This window comes from Budorcas taxicolor, chromosome 18 (assembly GCF_023091745.1).
Source record: "Budorcas taxicolor isolate Tak-1 chromosome 18, Takin1.1, whole genome shotgun sequence".
NCBI classification, from domain to species: Eukaryota; Metazoa; Chordata; class Mammalia; order Artiodactyla; family Bovidae; genus Budorcas; species Budorcas taxicolor.
In genome coordinates, this window is record NC_068927.1 from 25,373,377 (window position 1) to 25,391,467 (window position 18,091).

Consider the following 18,091-nt stretch of genomic DNA (forward strand, 5'->3'; position numbering starts at 1 on the left):
TGCACAGCAGTGGTGGCTGGGTTTTTACTTCTCAAAGTCCAAAGAGGGAACGTGTCGTGTGGAAAGATCACCCACCAGCTCTGGAGGAGGGGGGTCAAAGAACAAAGACCCAGGCATGTATGGATGGACAGACAGATAGACATTCCCCTGCTGCTAGCTAAGCAAGTTAAAGACTCTGCAGAGGGAGAGTGAAAGTGAAAGTCGCTCAGTTGGCTCCGACTCTTTGCAACCCTATGGACTATACAGTCCATGGAATTCTCCAGGCCAGAATACTGGAGTGGGTAACCTATCCCTTCTCCAGTGAATTTTCCCAACCCAGGAATCGAACCAGGGTCTCCTGCATTGCAGGTGGATTCTTTACCAACTGAGCTATCAGGGAGGGGGCTATTAAATGGCAAAGTCCAGAGTGGAGGTAGTAGGTTCCAGACTCAGGCCCCTACTATGTCTGTGATGACCCGGTCCTCTACTCCAAAGCTACTGGGTGGTCACTGAAGCCACCACCTTCCCCATTTCCTCCATGGAGAACACAAGAGCATTGACCCAAACAATTGGAAAGCTCCTCCCTTCCTTCATTGACTCTCATTTGGGGCTTTCCTGTCTCTGATCCCCTTAGTTCTCCTCCCATCTCCCTTCTTTCAAACCTGGACCAGGTGGGGGGGGTCTCCTGCCCCAGTCACCTCTGCAGACTGACGCATAGACGACGGTCAAGGGAAGTTCTCAGGTCTGGCCTCGGCACTTCCTGAAGGCGTGGTGTTGGGTGAGGCACAGAGTATTTTGATCCCTCTGTCTTTTCATCTATAAGTGGACAGTGTAACCCTCGCCCAGAGCTATCGAGACAGTCGTGGGAGCTGATGCTGGAGGGTGGGGAGACGGTCCACAAATAGCAGCCGCTATTAGTAATCCACAGCTCCACGGGGGTGACAAGCAGCAGGCCTGAGGGAGACAGAGGTTCCCAGGAGTGACCTTAGGACACCGCAGGCTGCTGAGGGCCCCACCACCCCACTATTGAAAGAGGATTGTCTGAATCTTCTGTATCTTTGGCTGACCTCGCGTTGTGGCTCCAACAGCAGTGAGGAGAATGCAGAGGGCAGGCCCCTTCCAAAGGGGCGAAGACGGCTCAGAGACACCCCAGGGGTGCACGCCAGTGGCACTGTGGGGAAAAGCTGGCCCTTCCACCCCTTCTTTTTATAATTTTTTTTTTTTTTTGCAACACTTGCAGGATCATAGTTCCCCAACCATGAATCAAACCCGTGCCCTCCACAGTGAAAGCAGAGTTCTAACCCTAGACTGCCAGTAAATTCCCTCCTTTCACTTCTTTAAACACGTTGGAAATATGGAGTTTTATGTGAAAGCTTCCTAGGGTTCCCTGGTGGCTCAGACAGTGAAGAATCCCCTGCAGTACAGGAGACCCAGGTTCAATCCCTCAGTGGGGAAGATCCTCTGGAGATGGGAACGGCAACCCGCTCCAGTATTTGTGCCTGGAGAATCCCATGGACAGAGGAGCCTGGTGGGCTGCAGCCCACGAGGTCGCAAAGTGCCGAACACAACTGAGCAACTAACACTTTTGACTTTCCTGCTTTTGAGTAGAGGCCACTGAAAATGAAATTGTTAGTCACTCAGTCGTGTCCAACTCTTTGTGATCCCATGGACTGTAGCCTGCTAGGGTCCTCTGTCCATTGGATTTCCCAGGCAAGAATACTGGAGTGGGTAGCTGTTCTCTTCTCCAGGGGATCTTCCCGACCCAGGAATCAAACCCGTGTCTCCTGTGTCTCCTGCATTGTAGGCAGATTCTTTAGAGTCTGAGCCACCAGGGAAACCCATGTTTGTTCTAAAGGACCCACAATTTATATTTTCTTCTCTTGTACCTCTCATAGCTCACGACAAGTCTCTACTGAGACCAGCACAGAGTTAACACAGGATATTGTTACTGTTGTTGTTCAGTCACTCAGTCATGTCTGACCCTTTGCGACCACATGGACTGCAGCACAACAGGCTTCTCTGTCCTTCATCATCTCCTGAAGCTTGCTCAAACTCATGTCCATTGAGTCGGTGATGCCATCCAACTATCTCATCCTCTGTCGTCTCCTTCTTCTCCTGCCTTCAATCTTTCCCGGCATCAAGGTCTTTTCCAAGGAGTCAGTTCTTTGCATCAGGTGGCCAAAGTATTGGAGTTTCAGTTTCAACATCAGTCCTTTCAATGAACTCAGGAATGATTTCCTTTAGGATTGACTGGTTGGATCTCCTTGCAGTCCAAGGGACTCTGAAGAATCTTCTCCAGCACCACAGTTCAAAAGCATCAATTCTTTGGTGCTCAGCCTTCTTTATGGTCTAACTCTCACATCCATACATGACCACAGGGAAAACCATAGCTATGACTAGACAGAACTTTGTTGGCAAAGTAATGTCTGCTTTTTAATACGCTGTCTAGGTTTGTCATAGCTTTTCTTCCAAGGAGCAAGCATCTTTTAATTTCATGGCTACAGTCACCATCTGCTGTGGCTTTGGAGCCCAAGAAAATAAAGTCTGTCACTGTTTCCATTGTTTCCCCATCTTTTTGCCATGAAATGATGGGACCAGATGCCATGATGTTAGTTTTTTGAAAGTTAAGTTTTAAGCCAGCTTTTTCACCATCCTCTTTCACTTTCGAGAGGCTGTTCAGTTCCTCTTCACTTTCTGCCGTAAGGGTGGTGTCTTCTGCATATCTGAGGTTATTGATATTTCTCCCGGCAATCTTGATTCCAGCTTGTTCTTCATCCAGTCTGGCATTTTGCATGATGTACTCTGCATATAAGTTAAATAAGCAAGGTGACAACATACAGCCTTGACGTACTCCTTGACAAATGTCACAGGATCGAACTCGTGTCTCCTGTGTCTCCTGCATTGGCAGGTGGATTCTTTACCATCTGAGCCAACTGGGAAGCAGATATTGCTGTTGCTGTTGTTATTCTTATTTCTCATGTTATTTATTCTCACCCACACTCTCCTTGGCCAAATCAGTTCATCTACCCTGAGGCGCAAAGGATGAAGCACAGAAGGAATATGAATATCACAGGAAAAAGACCAAGGAGTTAGCATTTTGAATTCAACCAAAGGCATGAAAATCCTAATAATTACTCATGTGTGTAACTCTTTCCACTTTTCCCTCCATCACCTCATTTGATTCTTTAAAAAAATAAATGACAAGAACTTACCATATAGCATGGGGAGCTATATTCAATATGTTGTAATAACCTATAATGGGAAAGAATGAAAAAGAAATATATGTATATATTGTGTGCCTAGTTGCTCAGTTGTGTCCGACACTTTGTGACCCCATGGACTGTAGCCTGCCAGGCTCCTCTGTCCATGGGATTCTCCAGGCAAGAATACTGGAGCCGGTTGCCATGCCCTCCTCCAGGGGATCTTCCCAACCCAGGGATCAAACCCAGGTCTCCTGCTTTGCAGGCAGATTCTTTACCAGCTGAGCTACCAAAGAAGCCCCATATATGTGTATATATACATATATCTGAATCACTTTGTTGTACACCTGAAACTAACACAATTTTGTAAATCAACTATACTTCAATGAAAAAAAAACCCAAGGAATAAAATCAGAAGGGAAAATTATCTCCATTTACACATGAAAAAAACAGCCCCTTCCACCCAAAGAAACATTTATTTAGCAGAATTGAGATAGAATCTGAGTCCAGTTCAGATGTTTTTCTACGGAACACACATGTATATTCACGCAGCACATCCACACATACTCATTCTGTCATAAATACAGAGATCTAGGACAAGGCAATGGCAACCCACTCCAGTGTTCTTGCCTGGAGAACCCAGGGACGGGGGAGCCTGGTGGGCTGCCGTCTCTGGGGTTGCACAGACTCAGACACGACTGAAGCGACTTAGCAGCAGCAGCAGCAGCAGCAGCAGCAGCACTTCCCTGGTGGCTCAGTGGTAGAGAACCTGCCTGCTAATGCGGGAGACCCACATTCAATCCCTGATCAGGAAAGATCCCACATGTCACAGAGCAGGGAAGCCCACGCACCACGACTTCTGAACCTGTGCTCTAGAGCCCGGGAGCGGAAACCACTGGAATCTGAGCACCCTAGAGTGCATGCGCCACAAGGAGAGACGCCGCCGCTGCAGGGAGCAGCCGCACCCCCCCACCCCCGCCAGCCACAACTAGAGAAAGGGCCGTGCAGCAACAGAGACCCAGCACAGCTGAAAATTAATGTGGATAAATTAAAATTTTAAAAAAAGGAATACAGAGACATAGAGATAGAAATAAGCAGATGGATATAACAGACGACAAAGTTACAAACACTCGTAGGCCTCACGTAACCCCTGTCTTGAGCCAACTATTTTTTATTTTTTTGGCTACACCTGGCAGTATGCAAGGTCTTAGTTCCCTGGCCAAGGATCAAACCCATGACCCCTACACTGGAAGTGCGGCCTCTTAACCACACGGGGACTCAGATTCTGTCCCAGTTTTACTATTTAGTATCTGGACCACCAGGGCAGCCTTTTTTTTTTTCAGGGCAGCCTCTTGAGTCAATTACACACCAAAGAATCAAAAGGTCCCTGGGCCACAAATTTTTAAGCCATGTATCAAATAAGCTGCTTCCCTACCTTCCTCCAATCTTTCTACTATCTTTTTTGTCATCTCTCACCCCAGAGCCATCACATTGGCCATTTTTCCTGTCCCCCACCCTTATTTATCTCAACTGTGATCAGGAGTTTCTCTTAACTTTTGCTGATAAAAACTCTATTCAATTCAATTTATATTTACTGATTGCCTAGGAGGTTGTTATTATCATGTCCATTTTACTGACCAGGAAACAGAGGCTCAAAGAGTATAAGTAACTTGTCCACTGTGGTACAGCTGGACCTGACCACTTCCTCCTGCCATCCGTTGACCCAGGTGGCCTGTCATTTGATTCTGCCCAGTTTTCTTCTGCTTGAAACTGGGGAGAATGAGTTCAGGTCCTACTGAAGTAGGAAGGAAGTGGTTCATTTTAGTCCGTCTTCAGATGAAGTCATCTTCATTCATTCATTTCCCATTTACTGAGTTCCTTCCTAGGCGCTGCTAGTGGCAAAGAATCAGCCTGCCAATGCAGAAGGCACAAGAGACACAGGTTCCATCCCTGGGTTGGGAAGATCCCCTGGAGTAGGAAATGGCAACCACTCCAGTATTCTTGCCTAGAAAATCCCATGGACAGAGAAGCCTGGTGGGCTACAGTCCAAGGGGTTGAAAAGGGTTGGACACAGCTGAGTGACTAAGCACCCACACACATTCTATGTGTTAATTCTCTTGACCTGAGATTGTGAAGGGTTTGGAGGGCGGAGGAGGAGGGAGAAGAAAGAACACTACTTGTTAAAGTGTAATTGGTTCCAACATGTTTATTCTTGAGTTAAAAAACCTATATTAGCAACCATTCACGGAAAAGTAGCTAGCAGTATGTAGATGTGTGCAGAAGACCAGGGTTTGATCCCTAGGTCTGGAATCCTTTGGAGAAGAGAATGGCAACCCACTCCAGTATTCTTGCCTGGAGAATCCCATGGACAGAGGAGCCTGGTGGGCTGTAGTCCATGGGGTTGCAAAGAGTCGGACACAACTGAGCAGCAGTGCAGCACACACATGCAAATGTATAGCGTCGAGATCTATAATAGTAGGTGATACATGCACACACTGAAAAAACATATAAGTAGGAAAAGACTCTCTCTCAGGACTCCCCTTGTGGCCCAGTGGTTAGCACTCCACGCTTCCAACGCAGGGACCGCAGGTTTGATCCCTGGATGGGAAACTAAGGTCCCATATGCCACATGGTGAGGTCAAAAAACAAAGTAAAACAGTCTCTCACATTCATCACGCAGCCACCCTGTTTTTCCCCTTAGGGATAATGACTAATTTTTCATGAGTCCATCCAGAGAAGATAAATCATACATCAATGAAATCACTGATTTTTCCAGAATCCCCCCAAAACAATATATTATCAAAGTGACATACTTGCTAATCGAATCAATGAAAAAAGTGTATCTCGTTTTTCTTGCCTGTTCGTAGTCTTAGAACATTTATCTGTTCAGCTGTTTGATTTTTTCTTATTGATTTATAGAGATTCTTTATATGTTCATTAAATCCAACTTTACCTAATACAAATTACACAGTTTTCCATGTTTAAATTGCTTTTTAGGGGACTCTCCTGGTGGTTCAGTGGTTAAGACTCTGTGCTTCTAAAGTGGGGGGCTCAGATTTGATCCCTGGTTGGGAACTAAATTCCCACATGCCACACAGCACAACTGAAAAATTTTTAAATGAACTGCTTTTTAATGTTTCTGTTGTTGCTGTTGTCATTGTTACACAGTGTCAAATTTTTTTTTCTTTGTAGGAAATTGATCAATATTTTCTTTTATGGATTCTAGAGTTTCAGTCATATTTTGAAAACTCTTACCCATTCTGAGATTATTTTGGAGTTTCCCTATATTTTTTCCCGGTTCTTCTGGGTTTTATCAAATGTACAAAATATTGATTCATCTGGAATTTATTTTGGTGTAAGTCGTGGGGTAGGATCCACTTTACACTTTTTCCAGATGCTGCTGCTGCTGTTCAATCACTAAGTCCCATCTGACTCTGCAACCCCATGGACTGCAGCCCACCAGGCTCCTCTGTCCATGGGATTTCCCAGGCAAGAATACTGGAGTGGGTTCCATTTCCTTCTCCAGAGGATCTTCCCGGCCCAGGGATTGAACCCAGGTCTCCTGCTTGGCAGGCGGATTCTTCACCACTAAGCCAACAGGATCCAGTTATTCCAAAGACATTTATTAAAGAAAAACATTTTCCCCACTTATTTGAAATTCTCAAACCTTGGTAGCAGCTTCTGTTTCAGCTTTCTTCATTTATTTCATTATTTGGAAGTTAGAAAACTATCTCAGACTGATAATATCACTCACTATGCTTATAAGAATCATTTTGCACAAAATTTAGGAGATAGAGATAAAATGATGTTGGTAGTACAAGAGCTGTAAACATCCACTCATCAGAGAGACACATCACACTGATGGTATGAATGGCTTGGTCCAAATACTTCCTATCAGGAACCTCTCTGATTGTGCTCAGTATCAGTCACCGAGAGAAAAAACTTGAATACCAAAATGAGACATAAAAGCGTAGAGTTTTGGGGCTTCCCCGGTGGCTCAGTGGTAAAGAATCCACCTGCCAGAGCAGGAGATATGGGTTCAGTCACCGGTCCAGGAAGCTCCCACACGCCACAGAGCAGCTAAACCCGTGCACAGCTACAGAGCCTGTGCTCTAGAACCCGGGGGCCACAACTAACGAAGAACACGCCCTAGAAGCCGTGCTCCACCACAGGAGAAGCCTCCATAATGAGAAGCCCGCACGCTGTAACTAGAGAGCAGCCCCACTCTCCACAGCTGGAGAAAAGCCCGCACAGCAACGGAGACTCAGCACGGCCAAAATAAATAAATAAAATTACTTTTTAAAAGTGCGTCGTTTTGTAAACAAACATTTACAACATGTGGGTTGAGGAGGTTCTCCTGTGAAGACAGCTTCAGGAACATGAGGTTAATGTTGTGATTCTACAGTTACTATCACGCCACTACCCACCCCGCCACACACACACACACACACACACACACACGAGTCCACCCTTTACAGCAACAATTTTAATTCCTGGGGCCGGCCTTGAGCTTGAGGTGAACCAAGGACCTCCTTTCCACTGGGGAAGGCCTGGGTGCCCTTTAATCTTCTTAGAGCAAAATCCACTGAGCAAAATTATAATTTGATATGGCCGCACTTAGCCAATAGAAACTCATAAACCGTCTTAACATCATAATGCATTGTGAAAAGCAATTGCTAAGCACCATGAAACATATGAGAACCCCAGGCCTCCATTCATCATCAACTTTATACCAGGGCAGCGTGTTAAAGTGATTTCAACTTCAGAGCAGAGCTTCCCAAAGGGTGCTCCAGTCTTAATTAAAATGTCAATGAAGTACAGAAGTGCATGGGGGACATTTTCAGAAATCATTCCCTTTTCACTTCCCGATGGATGGTGTTCCCTTCCCTTGAGCCTTGCCTGCTTGTCCACCCAGGGCAGACACTTGGCCCACCCTTCTTTTCTGCTACAGGGGAACTCTTGTCCAGACCCTGTACCACCCCCTCGGGAGATTGGAGGGAGGTGGGCCACAGGTGCCTACTTGCGGCTTCCCTGTCTCTTGAGCTGCCCGAGTTAGCAGGCAGGGGAGTTAGCAGGCAGGGGTTAGCATCACCTGGCTACAGAGCCCAGAACTAGAGAGTGAGGGGTGGGGTGGAAGAGCAAGGGGGAAGGAAGAAGAGAAAGTCAGCCTCAGACTGACCGGGGCAGCATGGGTGAACCAAGGGAGACAGGAGTGACACAGGGATGCTTTTAACTCAGGAGTTGAAAATGCAGATACCCATGGGGCCAGACAAGAGACATAACTGAGGGTGTGGGGGAGGTGTGGGGTAGTAGGGAGTGGTGGAGATTGTGGTCAACTCAAAATTACCCTCCCCTCAGATAAGGGAGGGCTTCCCAGGTGGCTCAGTGGGTCAAGAATTTGCCTGCAATGCAGAAGATGCCTGCAGGCCTGCGTTCGATCCCCAGGTCCAAAAGATCTCCTGGAGGAGGGCGTGGCAACTCACTCCAGTATGCTTGCCTGGAGAATCCCATGGACAGAGGAGCCTGTGGACTGCATTCCATAGGGCTGCAAAGAGTCAGGCAGAACTGAAGCAGCTGAGCACACATACACAGACAGGGCAGCTGCTACTCAGCTTCAAGATTGTTTACATGTGGAATTCAAGCTGGATGTCACTATGTCTTCTGACTTTTTTCAAATCTAGATATCTATACTTTTAAAATTTGAAACCTCCTAATTTTGTGTTGGTTACTTATATTATTTCAATATTTTAAATTTTTAATATTTAAAGCCCTTGTGTGGGTCACTTCTATTATCAAAATAAAACATATGCATGGATGAACTTTGACTTTCAGTCCTGGGAGGTACTATGAGGCCTCAGTTTTGTCCCTTCTTCAATTTCAATATCCATCCATCCATCCATCTGTCCATCCATCCATCCATCTGTTATTCTATTCATCTATCCATCTACCCATTTATTCACTCATCCATCCATTTATTCATTTATCTATTCACATGTGCATCCATGTGCATCCATCCACCCATCCATTGAATATTCGTTAATGCCTCCAGGTACAAGGGCATGTGATAGAAACAGAAACGAGTCGAATCTCAAGCCCAATCTCATCTCCAGCCCTATTCTGGTCTTACCTTGACCTAAGAGAGGGAGGCAGCCAGATATAGTTTTGAAATAATACTGTTTGCATGTGTGTGTGTGTGTGTGTGTGTGTGTGTGTGTGTGTGTGTGTGTGTGTTTTAAGTACAGACCAAAGATCAAAAGTCAAGGCCTTTAGACCTAGCTTGGCTCTTAAGTTCCATGTGACTTTGGGCTCATGCCATCCCTTCTTCAGGCCTCTCCTTTCCCACAGCACAAGCTGAAGTATCTTCTTTGAGACTTGAAGTTGTCACCTGTGACCACTTCTGGTCTGGTTCTTAATTTCATTTCCGGCCCAAGGTCAACACTAACCTTGGTCCTGACAACACCTCAGTCTGGTGAGTTGGTCTAAATAGGCTCACCTGCCTGAATCTGCCACGACTTCCTCCCTGTGTTCCTCCTAGACCATCCACAAGAAATGCCTCCATAAATGCCTCCCTGGAAGGAGGGAGGAGACTCCTGGGACAGGGCCTGAAGATATGGGCTGATCTGAGACTCCACGGGACCTCAAGGCATTCTGAGTGGGCTCTTCTCCCAAGGAGCCCTTCCTCTCAAAGGTAGCCAGGTGCGTACTGAATATCTGGCTCTCATTCAAGTAGCATCTATCAGGAACAACTGTCACATGGCAGGATCTCCTGGACCTCAGGTAGAGGAATCAGCCTGGGAGGACACTTGCACTGATGGGGAAACTGTCCTGTGCTTACCAAAACGCCTATCTCTGAGGCAGCCTTTAGCCCTCCAGAGGCACAAGGAGGAAAGAGACCCTTCCAAAGGTGCACCCAACCTCAGCCTTCAGCTGAAGAATGAAACATTAACTTGTTTATGTCTAGAGTTGCAAAACTGCAACATAGCTTCTAGGCTCTTCTTTATTAAAAGCTTAAGATACCTTTAGACCGTGAATGCCTGCTTGCTCTGTCTGTTTCTCTGAGTTCAAGGTTCCCATTTTCTTTATCTGCTGATCTTTTCCTTTGTGTCTTAGGTTGTGAGTCTGTACCATCTCTTGCACATATTCACTGATTTGGGGCCATTTTGGGTCCGGTTTCTGAATCCAGCCTGGGGCTTTTATTCAACTGCCTTTCAGAATTTATGGGTCTTCAGCAGATAATCTGGCCATAATTTAACATTTGTGTTTTTTCAACTCTGTTTCAAACATTCTTCTTTTATGGGGTTATGCAGCCCTAAAGGGACACAGGAAAGGGAAGACATGCTTGGGTTTGTTCTGCCTTTGTTTGAGCCTGTTGCTGAGAAATAGTGTATATTTTGTTCATCATCTTATCTTTCCAGCTTTTGATCGATAGCAGAGTGTGTTTTTTATATCAGAACTAATCAAATTTATTCAACAGATTACACATTCCTTTTACCATTATGACATCGTACGAACAGATAATCCACACACACACACACACACACAAAGCCTTGGATTTCTTAAAAGTGAATTTAATTATAAGTAGTCATGTGTGCTGGAGAATTATAATTATGAAAAGTCATGTTCTGTAAGTCTGAAATGACAGATTATATTTCAAAGGCTTATTGCAGAGGAATTAAAGGACCCAATTTATTAGTTGTAAATGTACGATTATTGCAGCTTTGCTTTAAAAAAAAAAACCCATGCGCGCACACACGATCACAGTATATTCTAGCCGGATTTGCTACGTCTAATCCTTTCGACAAGAATTGTATTTGGCACCAAAAGCTGCCACTCGGTTAATTTGTTTGTGAGACAGAGGCAACTAATCTACATCTTCTGATCCCTGAATGGCAATAATTTCCAGGACTTGGTGGGCATATTCTGCTTCCCTCATTCCCATTCTTGCAAAGTGATTAAGAAACTGATGGAGTTCAAAGAACAGAAATAATGTTGTCAGAGAAGAAATGGAGACGGTCTTGTGGATGTTGGTGGGAATGGTGGGGCGGGAGGTACAAAGTCTTCAAAGAACTTGGGACTGGACCACATTTGTTTCTGCAACAAACATTTTTGGGATGTCTACTATATTCCAGATACCATACTGAGTATCTTCTGTGTATTATCTCAATAAAGACTCAGAAAACCCCCATGAGGTTGCAACACTGTAAATTTGTCTTACTGATAGGGAAACTCAGGCTTGAAGAGATCACCAAGTAACTGATACCCAAGTAACTGAGTTCCAGAGCGATGGAGCCAGGACTTGACCAGGGGTCTGTCTGGCCCCCAAGCCTGTGTGATCACCCCAGGGTCCCCATTTCTCTCCCATGTGGGACTTAGAGGCTCACTGGAGAGAAAGAGTGGAGGGCAGTGGACGTGGCCCAGTGGCAGTAAGCAGAGGTGGGCGGGCTGTGTTTATAGCACTCTCCATGACACAGGAAGGGAAGAGGAATTAATCGTGTGGGTTGGGAAGGCGTTGGGGAGGGGGTGATTTGGAGAGGCTCAAAAGAATCAATGCCAGCCACGACATTGAGCCAGACCCTGGAGGACAAGGTGGGTTGCTTCAGGCAGAGGAAAAGCATTCCCAGCAGGAGGAGCAGCTTCTAGAGGAGACAGGTTCTGAGGTGCACAAATTAAGTATCTTGTGTTTCCAAACACTTGTGTGATGAGGGCTTAGGGTTTAAACGGGAGCAGGGGAGTGGAGTTAGGGGCAGGAAGTAGGCTTGGATAGGCACCAGGAAGAGGCTTTAATGCTCAGCTATGAACCTCCCTGATGGCTCAGCAGTAAAGAACCCACCTGCCAATGCAGGAGATGCAAGTTCGATCCCTGAGCCAGGAAGATCCCCTGGAATAGGAAATGGCAACCTACTCCTCTATTCTTGCCTGGGAAATCCCATGAACAGAGGAGCCTAGTGGGCTATGGTCCATGAGGTTGAAAAGAATCAGTCATGGCTGAGCAACTAAACAACAAGGCTCAGAAAGGAGACAGCCTCCCTTAGCCCCACTCTGCACGGCTGGGGCTGAGGTGCTTGGAATAGAAATATTCCTTCAGGAGGCGGGCCACTGCCCACAGGTGCACTTTGGAAACTCCCAGTCCTTCTCCCGTCTTCCTGAGATCCCTTCTAGTGGCCTGCCATCCTGCACTTAGTCCCTCTTGAATTCTGTGTCAATGAGCCTCCACTGGGTGAAGAAGTGGGCAGGCGCCTCCTTGTCAACCCCTCAGGGCTGGTCACTGAGCGGGGAGGGCCAATGACCCCCTGAGTTTGATGAGAGTGCGGATGGGACATGGAGAAAGTTCCAGACTTGGAGCCTGGTTTGGGCATCACGGCTGGGACCCTAGCCGGTGATGGGAGTTTCAGGTCTCCGGGCTTTACAGCTGGGAGGCAGCAGTCGAAAGCCAAGCTGTGGATTTTCCTCTTTGACGGTTTCACCGACCTGAGGCGGAAGGATGAGGTGGTACTTTCAGGACAGGGGATTGACTGGGTTCTTAGAAAAACAATAGCCAAGAGCTTACAGCTGGAGCAGGAGGATTGGGGTCACCAGCTGGCTGTTTGATACAGAGATTGGCTCCTGATGCTTTGAATTCAAGGGCGGGAGGCACTCTGAGGCCTCAGCTAAGCCTGGGGCTCCCCGGCCCCTGCCCGAGCCCCTCCCTGCGTCCTACAATATGTAGGGTGTTCTGATTGTCCATTTCTCCTTCGTCCTCACTTGACTTAATTTTTTCCCACTGGCAAGTGGCTGGGATAAAGCCTTCCAGGCATTTATCTGAGCCATGGAGGGACCTTATGGGGGCGCACAGGGAGCGGACAAGTGCTAAGCTAGCGGCTTTCTGCTCCTTGCCTGGGGGCAGTTGCTTGCTAATTATAGAGAGGGGTAGAGGCCTGGCTTGGGTGGGGAAGGAAGATATTCTGGACAAGGTACAGGCAGGTGAAAGGTCATCCTTGCAGGTAAAAAGGCACCTACCCAGAACCAAGAGATCTTGGGAGGGCAGTGCCAGAAGAATCCATGAGTTCCCGTTGTCCTCAGAACACTATCCAACTCCTTAGCCTGACCAAATAGCGCGATCTGGCCCCAACTTCCAGCTCCTTTATTCCTACACTGCATCACTAGGGTTACCGGGTGCAAGCAACAGAAATCAACTCTGGCTAACTTAAAACAAAGTGAATGTGTTAGTTGCTCAGTCATGTCTGACTCATTGCAACCCCAAGGAACCTGCCAGGCTCCCCTGTCCATGGACTTCTCCAGGCAAGAATAGTGGTGTGGGTAGTCATTCCCTTCTCCAGGGGATCTTCCCAATCCAGGGATCGAACCCGGGTCTCTCACATTGTGGGCAGATTCTTTAGGGTCTGTGAACCACCAGGGAAGCCCAGCTTAAATTAATGGGTATTAATTGGAATGATAACACCGGCATGGATGCAAAAGTTAGACAGCTAGGGCAGGTGCCAGGATGGGAACGCCAGGTCCATGGGACCCCAGAACTGACATGCTTGGGCTCCCAGTGTTCTGTATATACTTATTTTGTTCATAATTTTCTGGAGGTCCCATTGGCTAACCCCAGAGCACAAGCCCACCCTGGCCGGGTAGTCAGAGGAAGGTCCTGGCCCGTAAAGGCACCAAGGACCCACATGGCTTCTGAAGAGGGAAGGCAGGATCTTCTGTCTGCTCAGCAAAAGAGAAGTTCCCCAGCAGCACTATCTTTGTGGACAGAGAGAAGTGCCCCCCAAGGAAGGAGGGCAGATGCTTGGGGACCAAACCCACAAATGTCCTGCATGTCCTTCCCACACTCTGCTCCAGTCGCAGTGGCCCTTTTGTTCTACAAATACAATAAGCCTGCTCCCACCACAGGGCCTTTGCACCTGCCATCCTCTCTGCCTGGAACACTCTACCTCTGGTTCTGCACATATCTGGCTCCTTTACCTCCTTCAGGACCCAGATCTTGTATCAGCATCTCCGAAAAGCCCCTCCCTGACCACCCATTCTCAGGTTTCCCCATCAGATCATCTTGGTCCCAGCTTCACACGTCTTCCAACCACCAGACATGACCTCGATTATTAGTTTATTCATGTATCTACTTTCTATTGTCTATCTCCCTCCACTGGAAGGTACACACCATGAGAGCAATGACCGTAGTTAGTTACTGCTGTATATCCAGTGTCCAGCGCAGGGCTTTAATAAATATTTACCAGGGAAACAAGTAGAGACAAAGAGATCCAAACAGAGAAGGTGGATTGGCCAAAGATGATCAGAGAGAAGACAGTGATGCCAAGGATGCGGAAGCCAAACCTTTCCTGCTCTGGGGCACCGGGTGGGCACTAGCTAAAAACATGGGCCCAGAGCAGATTGCCCAAGGCAACGCTTGCTAACTGTGCTAACTGTGCAAAGATCCTCTTTGCAAGGGGATCTCCCTCTGAGTAAAGGAATAACCATAACAATATATTCCCAGGAGCTTGTTGGTAGGATCAGATGAACTCATACATAGAAAGTGCTTAGGACAGAGACTAACAATATCATAATCCAGGTTTTACTATTCTAGATATTCTGTCCTTAGTATCGATTGACAGATCAGCATCCAATCCCACCCTTATGGCAACCAAGATGAAGAACAGACAAGCAAGACAGTTATAGTAATGATCAGACAGAGAGACACACACCCTGCAGCTCACAGGACCAGAGGCCAGGAGATCCTGCCACAGCACTCCAGCTCACCTGTGCAGCACCTTTCATGCAAAGTGCAGGTGACAATCCCGTGCTTTCTTCCTGCTCACCCATGGGCCCTACAGCTGGGAGGTGAGTTGTCTGCTGGCTCACTGGGTAGTCGTGGATAAGTGACTGCTACTTTCTGGACCTCGGGTTTCTCCCCCTCTAAACGCAAAAATGAGATTCTCAGATGTGGAGTGGGTTGATGATTTTATTCCTGAACACATGGGAGCAGGTACAAATACATCAGTAGACATCCCTTTGCAGTCCTGCTTCTCAAATCCTCGAGTTTAGAATCACCTAGGAATCGTGCCTAAAATGCATGCTCTTAGCATGCACTCCACCCCCAAAATCTGCCTCATTCGTTCTACAATGGAGTCCTAGAACGTTTAACGAACCTCCTCAGGTGATTCTGGGGCTTCCCAGGGCTAGTGGTAAAGAACCTGCCTGCCAATGCAGGAGACATAACGAGACGCGGTTTCGATCCTTGGGTCGGGAAGATCTCCTGGAGGAGGGCATGGCAACCCATTCCAGTGTTCTTGCCGAGAGAATGCCACGGACAGAGGAGTCTGGCGGATTACAATCCATAACGTCAGATCGTAGAGCGTCGGACACGACCGAAGCCAGTTAGCACGCACGCACACACGCAGGTGATCTGAGGTTGACGCTGAGTGTGCTTGTACATTAAAGCCACTAGACGGAGCCACAAGCCCAGATAATGGTCTGACTCGTCGGGCTCCGCGCCTGTGGCTGCTTCACCAAAAACAGCCACCAGATGGCGCAGCCTGTCTGCAGAAGGAGCCGCTCCTCCGAACCGTGGGGTTGAGTGGAGGGTAACCTGGCCTTTACAACAGTGGCCTGAGGGGTACAGATATGCTTCCCTGCTGAGCTGGGTTTTAGCCTCAAGAAGAACCTCTGAGGCCAGGGGAGACCTAGTTCTATTTCAGGGTGATGGGCTTCCAACCCCTTGTTTCATCAGAAAACTCCATCTGCCAGTGGTCTTGGCACGAAATCACTGCAGATGGTGATTGCAGCCATGAAATTAAAAGACGATTACTCCTTGGAAGGAAAGTTATGACCAACCTAGACAGAATATTCTTGCCTGGAGAATGCCAAGGACAGGGGAGCCTGGTGGGCTGCCGTCTATGGGGTCGCACAGAGTTGGAGAAGACTGAAGTGACTTAGCAGCAGCAGACAGCATATTAAAAAGCAGAGACATTACTTTGCCAACAAAGGTCTGCCTAGACGAGGCCGTTTTTTCCAGTGGTCATGTATGGATGTGAGTTGGATTATAAAGAAAGCTGAGTGCAGAAGAACTAATGCTTCTGTTGGAGTGTTGGAGAAGACTCTTGAGAGTCCCTTGGACTGCAAGGAGATCCAACCAGTCCATCCTAAAGGAGATCAGTCCTGGGTGTTTATTGGAAGGACTGATGTTGAAGCTGAAACTCCAATACGTTGGCCACCTGATGCGGAGAGCTGACTCATTGGAAAAAACCCTGATGCTGGGAAAGATTGAGGGCAGGAGGAGAAGGGGACTACAGAGGATGAGATGGTTGGATGGCATCACCAACTCAATGGACATGGGTTTGGGTGGACTCCGGGAGTTGGTGATGGACAGGGAGGCCTGGCGTGCTGCGGTTTATGGGGTCGCAAAGCGTCAGACATGACTGAGCAACTGAAATGAACTGAACTGAACTGAACTGAAAGAACTTGCATTCAGTAGGTGCTCAACAAAGACTGTTAATCAGATACACACACACACGCCTACTTGATGAGCCCTGCAGGGAACACAATTATTATAGAAAGTGCTCGATTATTAAGTACCTACTCCATGCATGCCACACACTGTTAAGTGTTTCACAACACTTAACATACCCTCAACCCAGTCCTGAGAGATGACTGTTATGAATACTGGGCAAATAAAGAGAATGTGACTCTCTGAGGTGAAGACACCTAGAGTCACACAGTAAGTCATAGTCAGAACTGGACTGTGGTTACAGGGCAAGGACTCTGAGTCAAGGACGGCTCCCTGGGGGTGAGCTCTACAAGTGCAGTCATGGAGTGAGGGCATTTGGAAAAGACCCCTGAGCAAGGGTGAAACCAGTGAGCTGAGGGTAGCAGAGGGCAGGGCAGGGTATGGCCACGGAGGTGCTGGGAGGGGTGGAAGATTGTGGGGTTGGTTGGACTGCTGAGCTGAGGGAGGAGCAGCTGCTGCAGGGGAAAGAATAATGGACTCAGGTTCCAGCCTTACACTTGCATGCTGTGTGTCCTTGGTCAAGTTACTTACCTTCTCTGGGCTCACGTAGGCCCACTCACCAGCATGCATGCTAAGTTGCTTCAGTCATGTCCAACTGTTTGCAACCTGATAGACTGTAGCCCACCAGGTTCCTCTGTCTACGGCATTCTCCAGGCAAGAATACTGGAGTGGGTTTCCATGTCCTCCTCCAAGGGATTTTTCAGATTGGAGGGATTGAACCTGTGTTTCCTGCAGCTCCTGCATTACAAGTGGAATTCTTTACCGCTGAGCCACCAGAGAAGCCCCTTTCCCCTCATATTCGTAGCCTAGTCACGAGTTTAATGAGAGGACTAAGCACAGTGACCTCTGAGAAGGTGCTTGCCTCAGTCCTTGGATCATATTGAGCCCCTGCAGGTGGCTCATTTCCCTTCCCTTGTGTGACCCTGGCAAACCTTCCCATGTGCCTCAGTTTCCCCATCTCTCCAAAGCATCTGTGTAGCGTACTGGTTGACTGCAAGGGCTCTGGTGTCAGGGAGCCCCAGTGGGTATCCCAGTGCTGATACTAAGTGCAATGACCTTAGCAATGTCCATCTCTCTCTGCTTCATTTCCTCAACTATAAATCAGAGACGCTAAGCACACGACCTGTGTCAGAGGAGCACCATGAGAATTCAACATTCATAAAAGACCTGGCCCAGTGCCTAAGGCCCCTTTCCAGAGGTGACTTCCATTAAACTGAGAGGTGTAATCAGAGCCTCTTTAGGACCCATCCAGATCTGACATGCTGGTTCATCGTTAGTTAACAGCGTCTTACTTCTTTTCTCTTTTTTTCCCCTTGACTACACCCGCCTCTCATCTGGGGTCCAGCGTGCCCAGGTAAGCCCCATAACCTCAGACTATGTGTTTCAACCTGGGCCTCCCCTTCCCCAGACCAGTGTGCCCTTCCAC